Source organism: Schistocerca piceifrons, chromosome 2 (genome assembly GCF_021461385.2).
Source record: "Schistocerca piceifrons isolate TAMUIC-IGC-003096 chromosome 2, iqSchPice1.1, whole genome shotgun sequence".
Classification (NCBI taxonomy): domain Eukaryota; kingdom Metazoa; phylum Arthropoda; class Insecta; order Orthoptera; family Acrididae; genus Schistocerca; species Schistocerca piceifrons.
In genome coordinates this window covers 484,498,226-484,518,243 of record NC_060139.1, presented here as the reverse complement: position 1 = coordinate 484,518,243, position 20,018 = coordinate 484,498,226, and the positions used below count along the sequence as shown (strand labels likewise).

The window sequence follows — 20,018 nt, the reverse complement described above, 5'->3', positions numbered from 1 at the left end:
GAACTGTGTTGGTAGAGGTCACTGGGATTCGAGCTGTTAAAGTCATGTCATGGCACATCCTGTCAAAACATTCTGCAATGCATTTCAAATCATGTCATCCGCACTGGCCATCCCGTCATGTCACCTAGTGTCATGGCACCGTCAAGGTTTGTCAGGAATAAGAATTTGACAGCTGACGTCATCCGTCCATTGGTGATCATGTGACCTCAGAGCTCTTGTCATCCTGCTACATGGGCATGTGCAGACCTCAATACTTCGTTTCATTGTGGTTTTCGTGGTTATCAGTTGTTTGTTGTTCATTATTTCTTATACATTTTTTCGTTTCGTTATTTTTCTTAAAACTTATAATAAATGACGAAGATTAACTGAAGCAGCGAGGCGGCAATCTAAATAGTATGACATGAGAGTACTAAATTACTAGCCCTCTGCTACATTTATAAACTGGATTTTTATATGTACCGATACCGTATTTAATATTTTACGATGAAATGGATTGCAATATGGCTGCAACTTGAAGTGAAAAAAGTACTGCGAATTAGAATCAGGTTGATTAGTGGGTGGAACTTATTTGTATGTTGTCAGGCATTTGTGATGTCTGATAAAGAAGTGAACTGAAACCTTTGGACACTGCATTAGTGACATAATGCATTATTTGTGATCAGTGCAGTAATGTATTAGCGTTGCATGGTTAAGTATTCATTTATGGCAGGCTTATTTATTGTTAAATGGCTCCCTGGATTGTGTGAAACAGTTATGCAAGTACCAGTGATTAATATTTATGTCTTTTCACTAGCTAAATCCAGCACAAATAAGGCATTATTAAAAGCCTATTACAAGATGTTAAGAAAACCTATAAATCTTGAAGGGAAAGCTATTGAGGGAGATATAAATATTGTACAAAAATTTGCCCTGGACTGGCAGCTAAACTTAACCTTAACAAACCAGTTTTCACGAGATGTGATGGCAGCTAATAACATAGTATTCCTTTTCGTAATTCTGGGTTCAGTAACAAATAAAAAAAAGCTGGCGCTTCGACTTTCTAAGACACAAAATGAAGATTCCTCTTCCTCAAGCTCCTTGTATAGCGTGTGAAATTCTCCTTCTGTACCACGTAATGACATTTTTCGGACTCACATTCTTTTTTGCATTGTTTTACGTTTCTGTCTCCCTTCTCTAATATGGAAGCCTTCCCTCCAAGCTGCAAATCATTAGATTCCAACAAAATGTCATTTACGCCCAGATGTAGACGCCAGCATTCATATATACAGGGTGTTACAAAAAGGTACGGCCAAACTTTCAGGAAAAATTCCTCACACACAAAGAAAGAAAATATGTTATGTGGACATGTGTCCGGAAACGCTTACATTCCATGTTAGAGCTCATTTTATTACTTCTCTTCTAATCACATTAATCATGGAATGGAAACACACAGCAACAGAAAGTACCAGCGTGAATTCAAACACTTTGTTACAGGAAATGTTCAAAATGTCCTCCGTTAGCGAGGATACATGCATCCACCCTCCGTCGCATGGAATCCCTGATGCGCTGATGCAGCCCTGGAGAATGGCGTATTGTATCACAGCCGTCCACAATACGAGCACGAAGAGTCTCTACATTTGGTACCGGAGTTGCGTAGACAAGAGCTTTCAAATGCCCCCATAAATGAAAGTCATCGTGGTTGGGTTCAGGAGAGCGTCGAGGCCATGGAATTGGTCCGCCTCTACCAATCAATCCATCGGTCACCGAATCTGTTGTTGAGAAGCGTACGAACACTTCGACTGAAATATGCAGGAGCTCCATCGTGCATGAACCACATGTTGTGTCGTACTTGTAAAGGTACATGTTCTAGCAGCACAGGTAGAGTATCCCGTATGAAATCATGATAACGTGCTCCATTGAGCGTAGGTGGAAGAACATGGGGCCCAACAAGACATCACCAACAATGCCTGCCCAAACGTTCACAGAAAATCTGTGTTGATGACGTGATTGCACAATTGCGTGCGGATTCTCGTCAGCCCACACATGTTGATTGTGAAAATTTACAATTTGATCACGTTGGAATGAAGCCTCATCCGTAAAGAGAACATTTGCACTGAAATGAGGATTGACACATTGTTGAATGAACCATTCGCAGAAGTGTACCCGTGGAGGCCAATCAGCTGCTGATAGTGCCTGCACACGCTGTACATGGTACGGAAACAACTGGTTCTCCCGTAGCACTCTCCATACAGTGACGTGGTCAACGTTACCTTGTACAGCAGCAACTTCTCTGACGCTGACATTAGGGTTATCGTCGACTGCACGAAGAATTGTCTCATCCATTGCAGGTGTCCTCGTCGTTCTAGGTCTTCCCCAGTCGCGAGTCATACGCTGGAATGTTCCGTGCTCCCTAAGACGCCGATCAATTGCTTCGAACGTCTTCCTGTCGGGACACCTTCGTTCTGGAAATCTGTCTCGATACAAAAGTACCGCTCCACGGCTATTGCCCCGTGCTAATCCATACATCAAATGGGCATCTGCCAACTCCGCATTTGTAAACATTGCACTGACTGCAAAACCACGTTCGTGATGAACACTAACCTGTTGATGCTACGTACTGATATTGATGCTAGTACTGTAGAGCAATGAGTCGCATGTCAACACAAGCACCGAAGTCAACATTACCTTCCTTCAATTGGGCCAACTGGCGGTGAATCGAGGAAGTACAGTACATACTGACGAAACTAAAATAAGCTCTAACATGGAAATTAAGCGTTTCCGGACACATGTCCACATAACATCTTTTCTTTATTTGTGTGTGAGGAATGTTTGCTGAAAGTTTGGCCGTACCTTTTTGTAACACTCTGTATAAGCTATGGCGTTGTGTGTCACCCCATTTACATGGGGGTCCCAAAACCGAATTTCGCAAAATCGACTTTCCAATACCGTTTCTGAGTGGTCATATAAACACTTCAAAATCGATTTTGGAAATCCGCTTTTAATTGTCGGTTTTTCAATTCCGCAATCGATTTTCGCGCCCATGTAAATGCAACCGGTTTTGAAACGTGTTTGCTCTGTCAGGTTTCGTCTTGTATTTAAAAAATTTCGGCTAATATGGTCGGAGTGGTTTTTTGTACAGTGAAGGATAAGTAGAAATATTAGACTAAAGCTGTTTACACCTCGTCTAATTGAAGAGAAATAGCGATTGTGCTGACTAAATCAGAAACTGTAACAGCTGTTTTCGGGGCGCTATATTTAATTGGGCTAGCTAATCTGCTTCAGACCTTAACATGTAAACAACGACGGTCAAAAACGTGTTTAGAAGTTCGGTTTTTGTTTTTCGGAAGGTGCGTCGCATGTAAACGTAGTGTTTGTGCACTTCGTGCATAAAAACAGTTGAAAATCGTCTTGTGAAAATCGCAATTCCCGCGAAAAATCCGCTGAGGACAGCCTTGCGAGTTGAGATCACGTGACTTTAATTGACGTGACGTGCCGTGACATGTGGGACATTGTGAATATACCTTGACGTGACGGTGCCGTGACATTATAGGATAGCCTCCGGTAAAAAAGGAGTATAAGTAGGTTACCGATACGCAACAATAAAGAAACGTGATCTGCGCTCTCCGAATCGAAATAATTATGATCTTTGTCCATTTGTATGAAAAGAATGAGCGTTTTCTGTTTCGTTGTCTTCTGGATTCTGATGTTCTAGCAGACGGACACTTATTGTTCACGGTCTGTAAGTCGTACAATTATCTGTAGCAATAATGGAATTTGTTTGAATGTATATGAAACTACTGGTTATACAATGTGTTTTTGTCAGTAGCGAGTACCTTTCCTGAATATGATTTAGTTGCGTAATAATTAAATGTTTCCCTGGCCATTTTTTGTAGGCGCATTGTTGTAGCAACGCCATTAATGATAAAAGCTCTTTTAATAGTAATTCCATGCTAAAAGTGTTAAAAAGAATAATCTCAATAAATGGAAAACGGCGTCTTGTAATATTTTCCAATTATATTAGGCCAGAGGTACAGTTTTTTTTAACAACTTGAATTTCTATAAATGCTTAAGCTGCCATTGCACATAGGCAGCTATCCTGGAGCATCAAGCCTCACAGAAAAAAATAATTAAGCATTGTGTTTAATGGATTATCGCGTAATATTAAAGAAAGATTTTTAATCCATAATGAGTAACATGGATGTCTTCACGTGGGGTACGTATGATATTTCTGGCGATAGCTCCCTGTGAAAATTTAGCCGTGACTTTTAACAAACATAAAAGAGTATTTTCAAAACTATTTCATACGATAGGAATAACGGCACAGTTATCGTTGTATGAATTAAGAGCATTTTCAAAAAGTTACGCGATAACTGTCGCCCAACGTGGGGCTCGATGTTTTAGAAAATTTATGTATGTGGAGATAATATATTATTAATATAAGAAAATTAATGGTTTAAATGTAACCTGTTTCATGTGTACCAGGATTATTATTTTCGGAAGTTAGATCAGTTCCAGAAACAGCAGGGTGAGAGAGAAAGAGAGAGGGAAAGAATACAGTCAGAAATGTGGAGACAGCATGAGGAGAGAGAAAAGGAGAGGGAAAACAGAATACATGAATAGCGTATAAGTTTCGAAATCATGAAAGCGGACATAGCCAGTCTGAAACAAGCGTACCAAGAATTGCCAAATCTGGTAGCTAGTCTAACAACAGACATACAAAATCTGCAGATAGAGCAGAATAGCATGAAGGAAGATATTCAGAACATAACCGAGAGGGTAGAAAATATAGAGATAGGAAATAAAGAAAGAATACAGAATTGCCTCGTGGAACATACCAAAAAGTACCAAAAAGGTCGTAGAAAAAGTAGAAAGATGGACAGATAACAAAGAGAAACAGATAAACGATAAAATACAAACAGAAGTGAGACGCGCAGTTCACTCAGCTAGTCAGATCAATCAGGTGGAACAGGGAAGAGTAAATAACATGAGAATGGAGGACAATTATGTACCTGCTTCTCGTGTTTCTGACGAAAATCCGCCGTTCTCTGCCACCTATAATAGAATTTGTGGGGTACAGGCAGGAACGTGTAGTCCTAACAGTGAAATGTTGAATGGTTCGGGGGCTGTGCCTACTGTATCTTCAATAATGATGGTGGAGGGTTTAATTAAACACCGCCAGTTCCAAATCTTCTCCACCGACAAGAAAAATATTCACCTGGTTTAAAAAGTTATTGAAACATACTGCCCAGAGCATGGATCGAGAAACGAAAGATTCAGCTTATTGTTTCGTACATAGTAGGAGATGCTGCTTTATGGGCGACAGATGCAGCTGAAACCAGCTACACATGTGAACAATTTAAGAAAGTATTTCTAAATAAGTACTGGTCACCTTGTATTCAGGAAAGACATAGAAAAGAAGTATACAGTCCAGAGGCAAATAGTCCTAAACAAGAAAATCTAAGAAAGTATTTCGAAAAATATATTAACAAAACGCGATATTGGGACGAACCGATCTCAAATCGTGATGTGATCAGATATTAGAGAGAAATTAATCGATGTACCAGACAATGATTTGGATAACTTCTTGCCTGTGTTGGATTCAACAGATTTAATCCAGGAAGACTTAAAGTTGCAAAGCAGCAATGGAAATGGTTATGAGTACAAGGAAAAGAACAATAATAAAAATGGCTCTGAGCACTATGGGACTCAACATCTTAGGTCATAAGTCCCCTAGAACTTAGAACTACTTAAACCTAACTAACCTAAGGACATCACACACACCCATGCCCGAGGCAGGATTCGAACCTGCGACCGGAACAATAATAGACAAAATGGTTGGAATAATTCAGGGAATTGTTCTAATGGGATATACACAATGGTAAACCTATGGACGGAAATCAGTCATTTAACGGTCATCCGAATGATGACAAAGGTAACAACAATAGACAGGCTTGGGGAAACAGTTCACCTCAATACAGGAGAAAACGAAGATATGAGGAAAGGTTTGGCCCAGGAGGTGGCAATCAACAGCCGATGCGAGACGCAGGGCCACAGAGGAAGATCTCGCAGGGCCACAGGGGAAGAATACGTTTGCAATGCTATGGTGTCCGAGACAGGATAATCAGAATAATACAGGAAGATACTCGAACAATAGCAATAACAGGAACGAACATGGTCAAGCAGGTACTTCAAACAACCAGGCTTGGCAGAATGAGAATCAAAGTGTGAGAATAGTTGGTGTGACGAATGACAATCGTCCTACATCAACGGATTCGACAAACTAAAGATGGCCGCAATTAGCTCTCCGTTGTCAGCCGTGGGACGGAGGGAGAGCTCACAAGAGAGTAAGGAGAAACATGATGTAGTAAATACACTCCTGGAAATTGAAATAAGAACACCGTGAATTCATTGTCCCAGGAAGGGGAAACTTTATTGACACATTCCTGGGGTCAGATACATCACATGATCACACTGACAGAACCACAGGCACATAGACACAGGCAACAGAGCATGCACAATGTCGGCACTAGTACAGTTTATATCCACCTTTCGCAGCAATGCAGGCTGCTATTCTCCCATGGAGACGATCGTAGAGATGCTGGATGTAGTCCTGTGGAACGGCTTGCCATGCCATTTCCACCTGGCGCCTCAGTTGGACCAGCGTTCGTGCTGGACGTGCAGACCGCGTGAGACGACGCTTCATCCAGTCCCAAACATGCTCAATGGGGGACAGATCCGGAGATCTTGCTGGCCAGGGTAGTTGACTTACACCTTCTAGAGCACGTTGGGTGGCACGGGATACATGCGGACGTGCATTGTCCTGTTGGAACAGCAAGTTCCCTTGCCGGTCTAGGAATGGTAGGACGATGGGTTCGATGACGGTTTGGATGTACCGTGCACTATTCAGTGTCCCCTCGACGATCACCAGTGGTGTACGGCCAGTGTAGGAGATCGCTCCCCACACCATGATGCCGGGTGTTGGCCCTGTGTGGCTCGGTCGTATGCAGTCCTGATTGTGGCGCTCACCTGCACGGCGCCAAACACGCATACGACCATCATTGGCACCAAGGCAGAAGCGACTCTCATCGCTGAAGACGACACGTCTCCATTCGTCCCTCCATTCACGCCTGTCGCGACACCACTGGAGGCGGGCTGCACGATGTTGGGGCGTGAGCGGAAGACGGCCTAACAGTGTGCGGGACCGTAGCCCAGCTTCATGGAGACGGTTGCGAATGGTCCTCGCCGATACCCCAGGAGCAACAGTGTCCCTAATTTGCTGGGAAGTGGCGGTGCGGTCCCCTACGGCACTGCATAGGATCCTACAGTCTTGGCGTGCATCCATGCGTCGCTGCGGTCCGGTCCCAGGTCGACGGGCACGTGCACCTTCCGCCGACCACTGGCGATAACATCGATGTACTGTGGAGACCTCACGCCCCACGTGTTGAGCAATTCGGCGGTACGTACACCCGGCCTCCCGCATGCCCACTATACGCCCTCGCTCAAAGTCCGTCAACTGCACATACGGTTCACGTCCACGCTGTCGCGGCATGCTACCAGTGTTAAAGACTGCGATGGATCTCCGTATGCCACGGCAAACTGGCTGACACTGACGGCGGCGGTGCACAAATGCTGCGCAGCTAGCGCCATTCGACGGCCAACACCGCGGTTCCTGGTGTGTCCGCTGTGCCGTGCGTGTGATCATTGCTTGTACAGCCCTCTCGCAGTGTCCGGAGCAAGTATGGTGGGTCTGACACACCGGTGTCAATGTGTTCTTTTTTCCATTTCCAGGAGTGTATGTTAAGATATACCGGTAACGATGGTGTTGGAATGAAGGAGGAACTTTTATCTGAGAATAAGAGAGGCAAACAAGTAGACATTGAGTTGATACAGACTGTGGTTCAGGCTAAAGTTCTTAGTATTCCTGTCAATACCATGATTGATACGGAAGCTACGGTTAATGTGATGAGTTATGATTTCTATAGGAAACTGTGCCAACTGCATAAAGTGCCAGTGTTGGCAATTCAGAATTGCAAAGTGTCGGGTGCCATTGGTGCCCAAGCACAGGTAGTGATGAGTCAGGTACAAGTGGACGTATTTATGGAAAATGGAGAATTCAATTGCACGTTCCTAGTTGTAAAGGGATTGAGGGTCGCCTGTATTCTGGGATGGGAGTTTTTTGGAGAAAGGAAGGGACCTCTCTCAAGTATTTGCAAGGTGAAGGAGTAACAGTGAAACTGGAATTGCTGCGCACTAAAGCTATACATGGCAAGTTTTGGTTCAAGTGGCTCTGAGCACTACGGGACTTAACATCTGAGGTCATCAGTCCCATAGAACTTAGAACTACTTAAACCTAACTAGCCTAAGGACATCACACACATCTATACCCGAGGCAGGATACGAACCTGCGACCGTAGCGGTCGCGCGGTTCCAGACTGAAGCGCTTAGAATCGCTCGGCCACATCGGCCGGCTTGGCAAGTATTGTCAGAATGTTAAAGTGAAGTGTAACCTGCCAAAAATACTGCATCTACAGCAGCGTTTTGGGGGGGGGGGGGGGGGCGAGATTATAGTCATCACGGTGGAGAGAATGTTAGTACCACAGAGTCCAGTCAGTCAATAAAAGATAAAGTAGATGAATCCATCTATCTGACACCAGAGCAACAATTACAGTTATCTCCGCTATTGAAGGAACATATAGACTTATAGAGGTATTCTTGGAGAGACCAGGGGTCATCAGAGGTTATATGTAAATATTGATGTGATACCACATAAAACATTTTGTAACGCTAGTTACTCCATTTCATGGTCCAAGGAGGAGGCAGTGAAACTAGAGATATATAAAATGCTAGAATGGGGAATAATTGAACCGTCAATGTCACCTCACAGCAGCCTGTTACTAGCAGTTACCAAAGTTAGTGGAAAAATGTCTGGTGTTAGATGCTCGTGACATTAATGTGTCAGTAAGGACTAGGCCAGAGAATTTGGAGGAACAGTTGCAAAAGTTCTTTGGAGTGAAGTGTCTTTTCTCCTTTGATTTGTGATTTTCATATTGGCAAATCTCTTTAACAGAACAGTCGAGAAAGTATGCAATTTTCATTTTCGCTGGTCGGAGTTACCTGTTTAGAATACTTCCATTCGGTTTAAATACGAGTGCTGGAGTATTCATAGCAGTTCTTGATTCGGAGTTGGGCCCAGAGTTGCTTGATACACGAGAAAGTACGCAATTTTCATTTTCGCTGGTCGGAGTTACCTGCTTAGAGTACTTCCATTCGGTTTAAATACGAGTGCTGGAGTACTCCTAGCAGTTCTTGATTCAGAGTTGGGTCTAGAGTTGCTTGATACAGTCGCCGTATATGTGGTTGATTGATTCGGAGTTGGGTCCAGAGTTGCTTCATACAGTCGCCGTATACGTGGTTGATAATTTGACTGCGACTCCCACATGGGAAGCGCATAAATTTATTAAATCTGCTCAAGAAAAATATAGTTTGGCGATGGAATTTCGCCTGCGAGAGAGAGTTCAATAGAATCAAGCGAGCGTTAGTCAACTCAGGTATTCTGTATCACCCCGACATGGAGAAAGATTTTTGCATTGCTGCTGATGCATCTTCTACAGGACTAGGGGCTTGTCTGTTCCAAATGGATGAAACAGACGGCGAACAACAGATTAACATGATGGTGCCCTGTGATGACGAATGTGAAGTGGCTTTAACACGTAAATTCTTCTCGCTGCCAACTTTCGCGATCAAATGACACTGTATGTAATGGACCTGACGTTATAGTTATAAAATGTTTAATGATTTGTTTCATTCCAGTGATAAGTAATTTGTAGCTGCGAGGATCAACGTATACATAGATTCTTACACCGTTTTGTTCTTCCTCATCTAACACAACAAGCGATATTCGTTCACTCTGAGACGATTGTTTCAATAGAAGTACGGCTTTGGACTGGCATTCACTTGTTTCAATTATCTGTCAATCCTGACTTTCAGTATTGTGTGCAAAGTGTATCTTCATTGTGGCGTAGTGGTTACACGACAATAACATCCCTGTAATGGACTGTCCTGCACAGAGTCCTAACCTGAATCCTAGTGACAACCTCTGGGATGTCTTGGAACGCCGACTTCGTGCAAGGCCTCACCGACCGATATCGATACCTCTCCTCAATACAGCACTCCATGAAGAATGAGCTGTCATTCCCCAAGAAAGCTTCTAGCACGTAATTGAAGATTTGCCTGCGAGAGTGGAAGCTGTCATCAAGGCTAAGTGTGGGCCAATACTAGGGTGTCCATTTCATGTTCATTGAAAAAGGGGACATTTAAAATAAATTAGAGAAAAACATGGGACAATGAAGAAAAAAACGGGACATAAATATTGTATTGACTAAATTTAATACACATACAAGTTTACCTTTACAACGTGCGCTCAGATGATCCCAAATCACTTTTTACAATTATTCTGCCACACTGTCACGGTACTTCTCACTTTTACGTACTTCATCAAGAAGTGCGTTTTCGTTTGAAATTGTATCATAAAAATCAATACACGATACACCATTAAAGTGTGTTTTGACAGTAAGCAAGGCCCTCACTGTTTCAACTTTCATTGTTTTTTTCATCTGACCACAAAGGGTTCACTAACGAAAACACACTTTCCACAGCAGCATTTGACCCAGGAATTGTCAGACAAAACTCCACCAAATGAATCATGTTTTTCATGTTAATGTTTTTACTTTTGAAATAAGCAAATATTTTACACCACATTGCACTAACACTTTCTCTGTCTCCTTCTACTCTTTCTATGAGGTTCTGTGCACATGAAAATTAACCGAACAATTCGTCTTCATCAACAGGAAAATTTGGTACAATACTTACAACAAAAACACAACAGTCCTGAATATCCTTCTACTGTAGCTGCTCCTTTTTCAGTATTAACCCAGTCAAATGCTTTAAAAGGTGTGAGAAATGGTAAACACCATTCTTTAATATACTCAATGCAAAAGTCATAGAAGATGTCAGCATAAATATGAAATTGTTCTACAGTAATTTCACCCTCTTCTTCCAGCTTTCTCAATCTCATGAACAAAAGATGTGAGAAATCTTTCAGATTTTCTACATGTAATTTACCCAATAATTTGTTTATTTCTTGATAAACTTCCACTATTGTGATTTCTTGTTTCTCAATACATTTAATTGTTGTGGAGAAAGGTTTTACCTGGCTAACAAGAACATGTAGAACAACAATAGACACAGGGTTATCAAAGAATTGTTTAAGGATAACAGGACACTTATCAAGGGAAATGAAATATGATTTCAAAGCAGGAAATAACTCTACAATTCTTTCCAATGCTGGTAGCAGAGATAGCCACCTTGTCTTGCTGTGCCCAAGTACAGTTTTGTATTCAGTTTCAGTAAACTTAAAGAATGACTTCAGAGATTCAACCATTACTGTATATATGTGGAAATGCTGGTAGATTTTGTTTACAATTAATTGGCAGTCGATGGGTAGGCAATCTAAGCCAGTTTGTAAGGAATTGTGCACCACATGTTCTGGACAGCCAACACCTGCTATATTATTCACTGTGTTCTGTTGCAGTTTATAGAAGAAATTGTTTTTTTCCTTTCCTCTGCTTACCACCAAAATTGGTGTTAGTGTTGTCTGCAGAAACTGCAATCCCCTTTCCCTCAAGATCACATTTCTTTAAAATCTCCAGCACATAATTCTGAAGTAAATCTGAAGTTTCTCCAGCTAAATTAACCAATTCGAGCACTTTCACCGTGAGGCCCTTTTCAGGGTGAAAATATCTGATAAGGAGAGGAACCAACTTCAAATACAGATGATTCGATGTATCAATCACTACAGAAATGAATCGAGCACTTTTCAGTTCATTTAAAACCCGCTGAGCTGCATACGGTGCAATAACATTTGAAATGATTGCATTACATTTTGTGTGTCCACATGTGAATTTAGGATTGAAAAGTTTTTTAACAACTGCTGTAATACAGCCCATTGACTTAAAGCTATGGTTATACATTGCGCTGTGGTATGCAAACGTATCTTCTTGTGATGCCAACTGCCTATCCATTTCTCTTACTGATTTTAAGTTTACATAGTAGTCACTCACGCATTTATTTGCTCTTTTCGTTTGATCACTCATACGATGTTTCTTCGTCTTAATGTGATTCACAATGTCAGATCTTCCACCATGACCAATAACAAATTTTGATCTGGACAACGTACATTCTACAGTTTCTCCACTACCAGTGATAAAAGGAAACTCGCTTTTTATATTGCTGTTAAAATTACACTTTCGTTTTGGCATAATTAAACAATGATTGCACAGTGCAAAACATTAACAGTGTGGTGACGAAAGCCAGATAGCAAGTAATCAGTGGTGTAGAGTATCTCTGGACCGAAAGGACGGATTCAGTGGATCGATTTAGAAGAGAAGAATCTTCGTTGTTATTCGTAACCTATAGTGCGTTTAAAATTACTTGCGGTTTTTGGCAGTTCGGTACATGTTTGGGGTATGCTGAAAGTCATCACACGCTTCCTAGCGTATATAATTGCGCAGTTAATAACAAGTCAAACAACTAGTAGCGTAAAATACTCTAGCGAAGCGGAATCATAGAAAAAACGGGACATTTGAGCGTTCCCAAAAAAACTTTTGGGACAGCGGGACATTTTGATAAAAAACGGGACTGTCCCGGGAAAAACGGGACGAATGGACACCCTAGCCAATACCATACTGAATTCCAGAATTACCGATGGAGGGCGCCACGAACTTGTAAGTCATTTTCAGCCAGGTGTCCGGAACGCAGGACTGCCTGCTAACTAAAGTTTGCCAAATGATTAGGATGATTTCCAAAATCAACTGATTATTTTAATGCAAGGGAACACTTCATCTGACTCGTCGATTTGCTAATTTCTGCGCTATTATTTTTCCTTTTTTTCGTTTCTTTCGTTCAGGTTCCTTGGTAGTCTCAGCACCATGCTGTGGTTGCACCAGCCTAGTTACACCCCAACATACAAGCACATTTAGGGCATACCGTACATCTGCAGAAGATTCTCTGTCTAAGAATGTAAGCTCTGTAAAGAAGCATGCAGTCTGTTTGTAGATCTGGCTAGATATCGCACATGAATGTAATTTCTTCAGTGGGCACCACATGGTTCTAAATTAAAAGTTTTCTAAGTATAATACACTAAATTATCTCAGTGACCTCTAGGGATGGCTTTCAGGATATCATCATATAACTGATGGTTTCAGAATACATGTGGGTTGTCACTGAGAAAGATGTTCCATTCCAGATAAGTAATTATATTTGTCTTGAAAATACAATAATACGGAAACACGCTTTCTCGTGATGTCATCCCTGTTTAAATACTCTTCCCAGATCAGATTCGAAGAAAAACTCAAGCTTCTCATCACGTTTGTCGGAATATAGTCGTGTGGCGAGAGATCGCGTCGATGTGTATGAAGCATGTGGTACCCATTGGATCCATTGATTGAAACATAAAAATTTACTGAATTTCTTTCTCGTCTATCTATCTTGGGAACCCATGTCATGTAGTACTAAATTACAATCACTGTTCTGGTTCAAGTTATTGTTGCACACTGTGAACTCCGTGGCCCCTCTGATGCAGTGGCAGCCACCCGGTGTAGAATTTTAACTTGTTCCACTTCCACCAACCACACAAAAACTTCAAATTTTTTTTTAGGATGGAGTTTTTTGATATAACTGGTTCAGTAAATAAATTTTAATGTTTACGATTTTGTAAACACTTTTTATGAATGGAAGTTATAAGTAAAAAGGCATTTTACACATACCACACTTCAGCTGATTATTAATGAGCGGAACAGTTAAACTAAGATCTTCTTAGTGATAGAGTATGTCAAATCCAACATCTTTCAGCCGTCAAGTTTCCATCCTTATTTTATTTGGTAACCAGTTTCAGCGTTTTACTACGCCATCTTCAGGCCCCTGACCGACGTGTAGGAAGAATCTACCTCAGTTGCGATCAAAACAGGGGTCAGCAGATTATTGCTATAGTGAATCGGCAGATGATGGTGGAAGTGATCACTTAATCTACTAATACCAGTATTGCTGGCCCCTGTTTTGATCGCAACCGAGGTAGATACTTCCTACACGTCGGTCAGGGGCCTGAAGATAACGTAGAAAACGCTGAAACTGGTTGCCAAATAAAATAAGGCTGAAAAGTTGACGGCTGAAAAGTGTTTAATTTGACATCCTCTATTGAACAGCCATGTCCCGCAATCATCTCTAAAAAGATGCACGTACAGAGTTCTTAGTGAGCTGAACATGCAGCTTGGAATCTCTTGCTTCCAACTTTTTCCGCTGCAAATTTTGAAATTGCGGCATCCGAATCGATACCTGTAGCTACCATATTTTCAGTTGATAAAATCAGTAAATAAATTATAATGTTAACTATTTTGTAAACACTTTCTATGAATGGAAATTATTGGACCTTAAATAACTCTTCATTAATTTGAGTTTTGAAGAACTCCTCTCACAGGACGAAAGTGAAAAATATGAAATTAAGAACAATCTTAACGCCCAAATAAGGTTTGGATAACATTTGGAAATTCATATCAAACAACTAACTGTAAGAATCTTAAAGATGTCCAACAAAGAGATGGAAATTCCGTAGCTTGCAGAAATCTCATAACAGTCAAGTAAACTTTTTACAATCTTGGGAAGTTCTGCTCCTCAGGTTTTAACCAGATTACTGGGTTATCAAACAGCAAAACGATCTGATGTAAGTTCCATTGTTTTGCAACGTGTATCGATTTCTTATAGAAATCTGTAGATGCTATTTAACATTGGTCTTCTCGGTACCTGGGAACTGAGTCCCTTTTGTACTATTTTTTCCAAGCATCATTTTCTTCTTCCTGATATTTCTACTTTTATCTATAGGAATACACATCTCATCACATTTCCTTCGCAAATCGAAGTGCGCCGTCAAGAAGATATTTTCTAGTGTCTTTCAAAAAGAGTTTTAGATTTCTTCATCTATATCTACATATTAATCTCCAACTCACGATTAAGTGCTTGGCAGAGGGTTCATCAAATCACCTTCAAGTTCCCAGAATGAGATTTTCACTCTGGAGCGGAGTGTGCGCTGATATGAAACTTCCTGGCAGATTAAAACTGTGTGCCGGACCGAGACTCGAACTCGGGACCTTTGCCTCTCGCGAGCAAGTGCTCTACTATCTGAGCTACCCAAGCACAACTCACGCCCCCTCCTCACAGATTTACTTCTGCCAGTACCTCGTTTCCTACTTTCCAAACTTTACAGAAGCTCTCCTGCAAACCGTGCAGGACTAGCACTCCTGAAAGAAAGGATGAATAACACCTATTGTCCTTTCTTCTGGAATTCATTCTTGATTCAAAATTAAACAGGTGAGTTTATTTATCCGTTTGTGTAAAGTAATGCCCCCTCTCCCTAGACGCTCAGCAATTATTCCGTCATTTTCTGGAGATTTTGATTTTTTGACGGTTTACCAACCTCTGTACTTTTGCAAGAGTAGGCTCTTCTTTTTTGGTTCCACTGTATGGTATATAGATTGCTCCCCATAAGTGCGATCACCCTCCAGTACATGTTTTAAATACCCTCTCCATCTTTCCATCATTTTCTCCTTGTATATCAGCAGATTTCCATCTTTACCCTTGAAGTCAATTATTGTAGGCTTATGCCATAGTGTTCCTTCCCTTAACTTCTTATAAAGCTTTTTACTCTCATTTCTATTGTAATGCTCTCTCCTTTTAAGCTTCTGTTTTCTTTCTTCTGCATGCACTTGCGTTTCTATCATCTTTTCGTTTTACATAGCCTGTTTAATTCCCGCATTTCGTTGGAGACATTTTAGTCTTGTTTCTTTCTTTTGTTGCAAAAAATGTTCAAATGTGTGTGAGAGGGACCAAACTGCAGAGGTCATCGGTCCCTAGGGTTACACACTACGTAAACTAACTTGAACTAACCTATGCTAAGAACAACACACACACCCATGCCCGAGGAAGGACTCGAACCTCCGGCGGGAGGGGCCGAGCAATCAGTGACATGGCGCCTCTAACCGCGCGGCCACTCCGCGCGGCTCTTCTGTTACACACCTGTCTACAGGGTGTTACAAAAAGATACGGCCAAACTTTCAGGAAACATTCCTCACACACAAATAAAGAAAAGATGTTATGTGGACATGTGTCCGGAAACGCTTAATTTCCATGTTAGAGCTTATTTTAGTTTCGTCAGTATGTACTGTACTTCCTCGATTCACCGTCAGTTGGCCCAATTGGAGGAAGGTAATGTTGACTTTGGTGCTTGTGTTGACATGCGACACATTGCTCTGCAACCACGTTCGTGATGAACACTAATCTGTTGATGCTACGTACTGATGTGCTTGATGCTAGTACTGTAGAGCAATGAGTCGCATGTCAACACAAGCACCGAAGTCAACATTACCTTCCTCCAATTGGGCCAACTGGCGGTGAATCGAGGAAGTACAGTACATACTGACGAAACTAAAATAAGCGCTAACATGGAAATTACTCGTTTCCGGACACATGTCCACATAACATCTTTTCTTTATTTGTGTGTGAGGAATGTTTCCTGAAAGTTTGGCCGTATCTTTTTGTAACACCCTGTATATTCATTATCACACATTCCCCATTTCTAGGTGTTCTGTATCCCTTTGCCACAAGTATCTTATCATTCTTAGTATGAGGGCGTTCTGAAAACTAATGCCATCAAATTTTTTTTATGTTCTCAATATTGCTTGCTGTACTGCACGTTATGGATATTACTCAATCGACTTTTCCGCTTCGTTCACACAAGTTGTAAGCCTCTGCTGCTAGAGGGCTCCAAATTGCAGCGTGTAACATGACTGCACGCAACATAATTATGTCGGTGCGTGAGAAACAGCATGCTTTAATCGAGTTTCGATTTCGAAGAGTTTGTCCACACATCGAGCACCCTCTCCTTGAGCATGATAATGGCAAACCACTCATGAGTCTTGGCACCACTGTCAGTCACAGAGTCTCGATTTGGCCCCATTCGATTTTCATGTTTCCAAAAATTAAAGAATACCTTCGAGGACTTCACTTTAATAGTGATGAAATGATGCAAGCAGAGTGAGGTTGTGGCTCCATCAACCAAGTCAGACATTCTGCAATGATGGTTCCAACAAACTGGACTCTCGTTGGGAGAAATGTGTTCATCGCCAGGGTGGTGACTACATCGATAAATAAATAGGCAGACATGAAGAACAAAGATGTAGAACGTTAATAACGTTTGTATTATTTAAAAAGCTTTAAGAGTTTTCACATAAAAAACTCGGAGGCACCGCTTTTCAGCACGCCCTCTTAACGCCCACTTTGTCATTAACGTGCCACAATACCTGTAATGCCTGTTTCAGTTTACTCAGATTTTCCTCGGTCTTCCAGTTTTCCTGCATTCCATTTCAGCATTCTCATACTCGTAGTTCTCCCGTTATACGCCATAGCACCCCTCCACCTCACTTCTGCAGTTTCAAGATAAAGGTCTAAGTTGGCTCCCTGAAGCACGCATACATTTTCAACGTTCCTTGCCCATCTTTTGGATACCCATATATAGTCAATTTGATTTGTATCATTCGTTCCTGGAATTTTCCCGGTCGCTTTGTGAGTATTTCTTCAATCTTAGGAAACATGTGCTTACTACATGTAGTTTGGTGAAAGCCTTAAGCACAGTCACTTTGTTTCACCTTTCAACAAAATAACAGATCCAGATAAGTGGGATAAAGAGGCCTCTACTGCTGCTCGGTGATTTAAAATCATGATGCAAGTAATTTCGTTGCAGATATTTTTCTTCTCATTGACACCTTATATATACTAATAGTACAAAGGGGAAACGTTGTTAGGAAAACTTTCGGAAAGTTATTGACCAATTTACTTCAAATTTTTACACGATACTGAGTTAAAAATTCGGACGATTGTAGATAGCGTGTGTGCAAAAGTGTGGAACAAGGGATTGTGTTCCACTAGAATTGGATGTAGGTTGTAATGGCCTAACGCTAATTTACCTACATTAAGACAAGATATAATTATGGGGTAAGCTTATGAGATTCAAAGCTGCCCTGCACTGGGACTATGTGGAAGACGATTGTAGATGTATTTCTTTCAAGAAGATTATACTGGTTTTCTGTCAAAATTAACTGCGAGTAAGAAAATGCTGATGTGCTGTGAATCCTTTTCCTTTCGTGTAGTTGGTCATGATAAAAGAACATTTGAACCGTAAGGCAAATTTTTGAGAAATAATAATTTGAAACAAAAATTGAATGCACAACAATGTGCCGTTTTGTCTCCTTCTCAACCGTTGGTTTTAACAGAACACTTGTGTATTACGAATGACGTACTTATGGTTTATCACGTTAATGATTAGAATACTACTTGGCCTACGCAGTTTGAATCGTCCGAAACTTTGTAATGCTGCAATGCTTACCCGTCCACAGATTAAAACTATGCGAAATACTGTCATTGGAGATGTTCTCCTCACAGATCCAGCAACTAGAGGTGTCACTCTCATAGCCAGTATACCAATGATCCCAATCCATTTAACCATTCATTTTAAGCGACTTCGATTCCCAAGGTTTCGTTCGCAGGACAAATGGTTCAAATGGCTCTGAGCACTATGGGACTTAACATCTGTGGTCATCAGTCCCCTAGAACTTAGAACTACTTAAACCTAACTAACCTAAGGACATCACACACATCCATGCCCGAGGCAGGATTCGAACCTGCGACCGTAGCGGTCACGCGGTCCCAGACTGAAGCGCCTAGAACCGCACGGCCACACCGGCCGGCTCGTTCGCAGTAACAGCACACAAAGCTCAAAGTCAGACATTAAAATACGTTGTAATTTATTTACGATCAGAGCGTTTTTCGCATGGCCATTTTGCACACAGCCCTTTCACGAATTAGTAATACAGAAAACTAGTTCATACTCTTACTACAAAGTATCCAGCAACAAAAAAATATGTTGCATATTCTGAAGTTTTGTAATTGTATTCCGCACAATTTGCAAAACAATGAAATAAAATAACAAACAAAAACGGAAAAAACAACTCGTATTCTACATGATTTATTATAACTTCGAGTTCCATAGCTTGAAAGCGGGCACAGTCGCTACAAGGAGCCGGAATTTGCGTCCCGGTACAATTTCCAGGGATACTCCCGATTAGGACTCATGTCCAATTCACATACATATTTAGGAATTGTGAGGTATTGCCAGGTTCGCTGATTTGGTATATAGCCAGCCAGAGTTTACGACATTGGCTAACGAGTAACAAAATTTAATGAATTCCAGGAAATGCTGAAAACCAAACATGACGGAATTTCAAGAATATGGGGAGGAGTCATGACCGGCACATGGATGAACCAATAACTAAACGTCCAATAGGCATGAAGCTGAAGTCAACAGGAAAACATATATTGTAAGAATGTACTCTAAATTTTCGTACGGAGTAATGGGATCGTTATACAATAGGTTAACTTGGATTCTGTTGTTTTTGGAACTTTTAAATGTATATAATTTTGATCAATATGAACAGTGTTACTCAGAAAGTCTACGCTACAGAAACAGATTGCTATGAATCATTTTTCTGTTTTTTCCTCTTTAAGATCAGAGCTTGTGTTTGTGTATATTTACGAAGAAATGCCTCACAAAAGTGTTGATTTATTGTTATATGGACTTCAGACGGGGTATTAGGAAATTGTAAAACTCTTTGAACTTATTTTGACTATCCTGTATCCAGTACCTCAGTTGTGAGAAGCTTTTCAGCCATTAAAAGGATAAAAAAGAGTGTGTATGTAGTTCAGAAACTTAAGAACGGCTTATAAAGTTAATTCTATTGTTAACTAAAAAGGAGCCCTTGGGGCGGCTGATATCTTTCGCCGAAATGATAATTTCATATTTAAAAAAGACATTTTGTTCTTTTGTAACTGCTTAACTTAACGAAAAGTTCATTATATGCCACTACTATAAGCCTACATCA

The 20,018-nt window shown here is 41.1% G+C and overlaps 1 protein-coding gene across 1 annotated transcript in view; it reads right to left on the bottom strand.

Annotated features, from left to right (window-relative positions):
• Nucleotides 1-20,018, bottom strand: part of LOC124776738 (NAD-dependent protein deacylase sirtuin-5, mitochondrial-like) — a 109,627-nt gene that overhangs the window by 88,718 nt on the left and 891 nt on the right. The gene's annotated exons all lie outside the window — the stretch shown is intronic.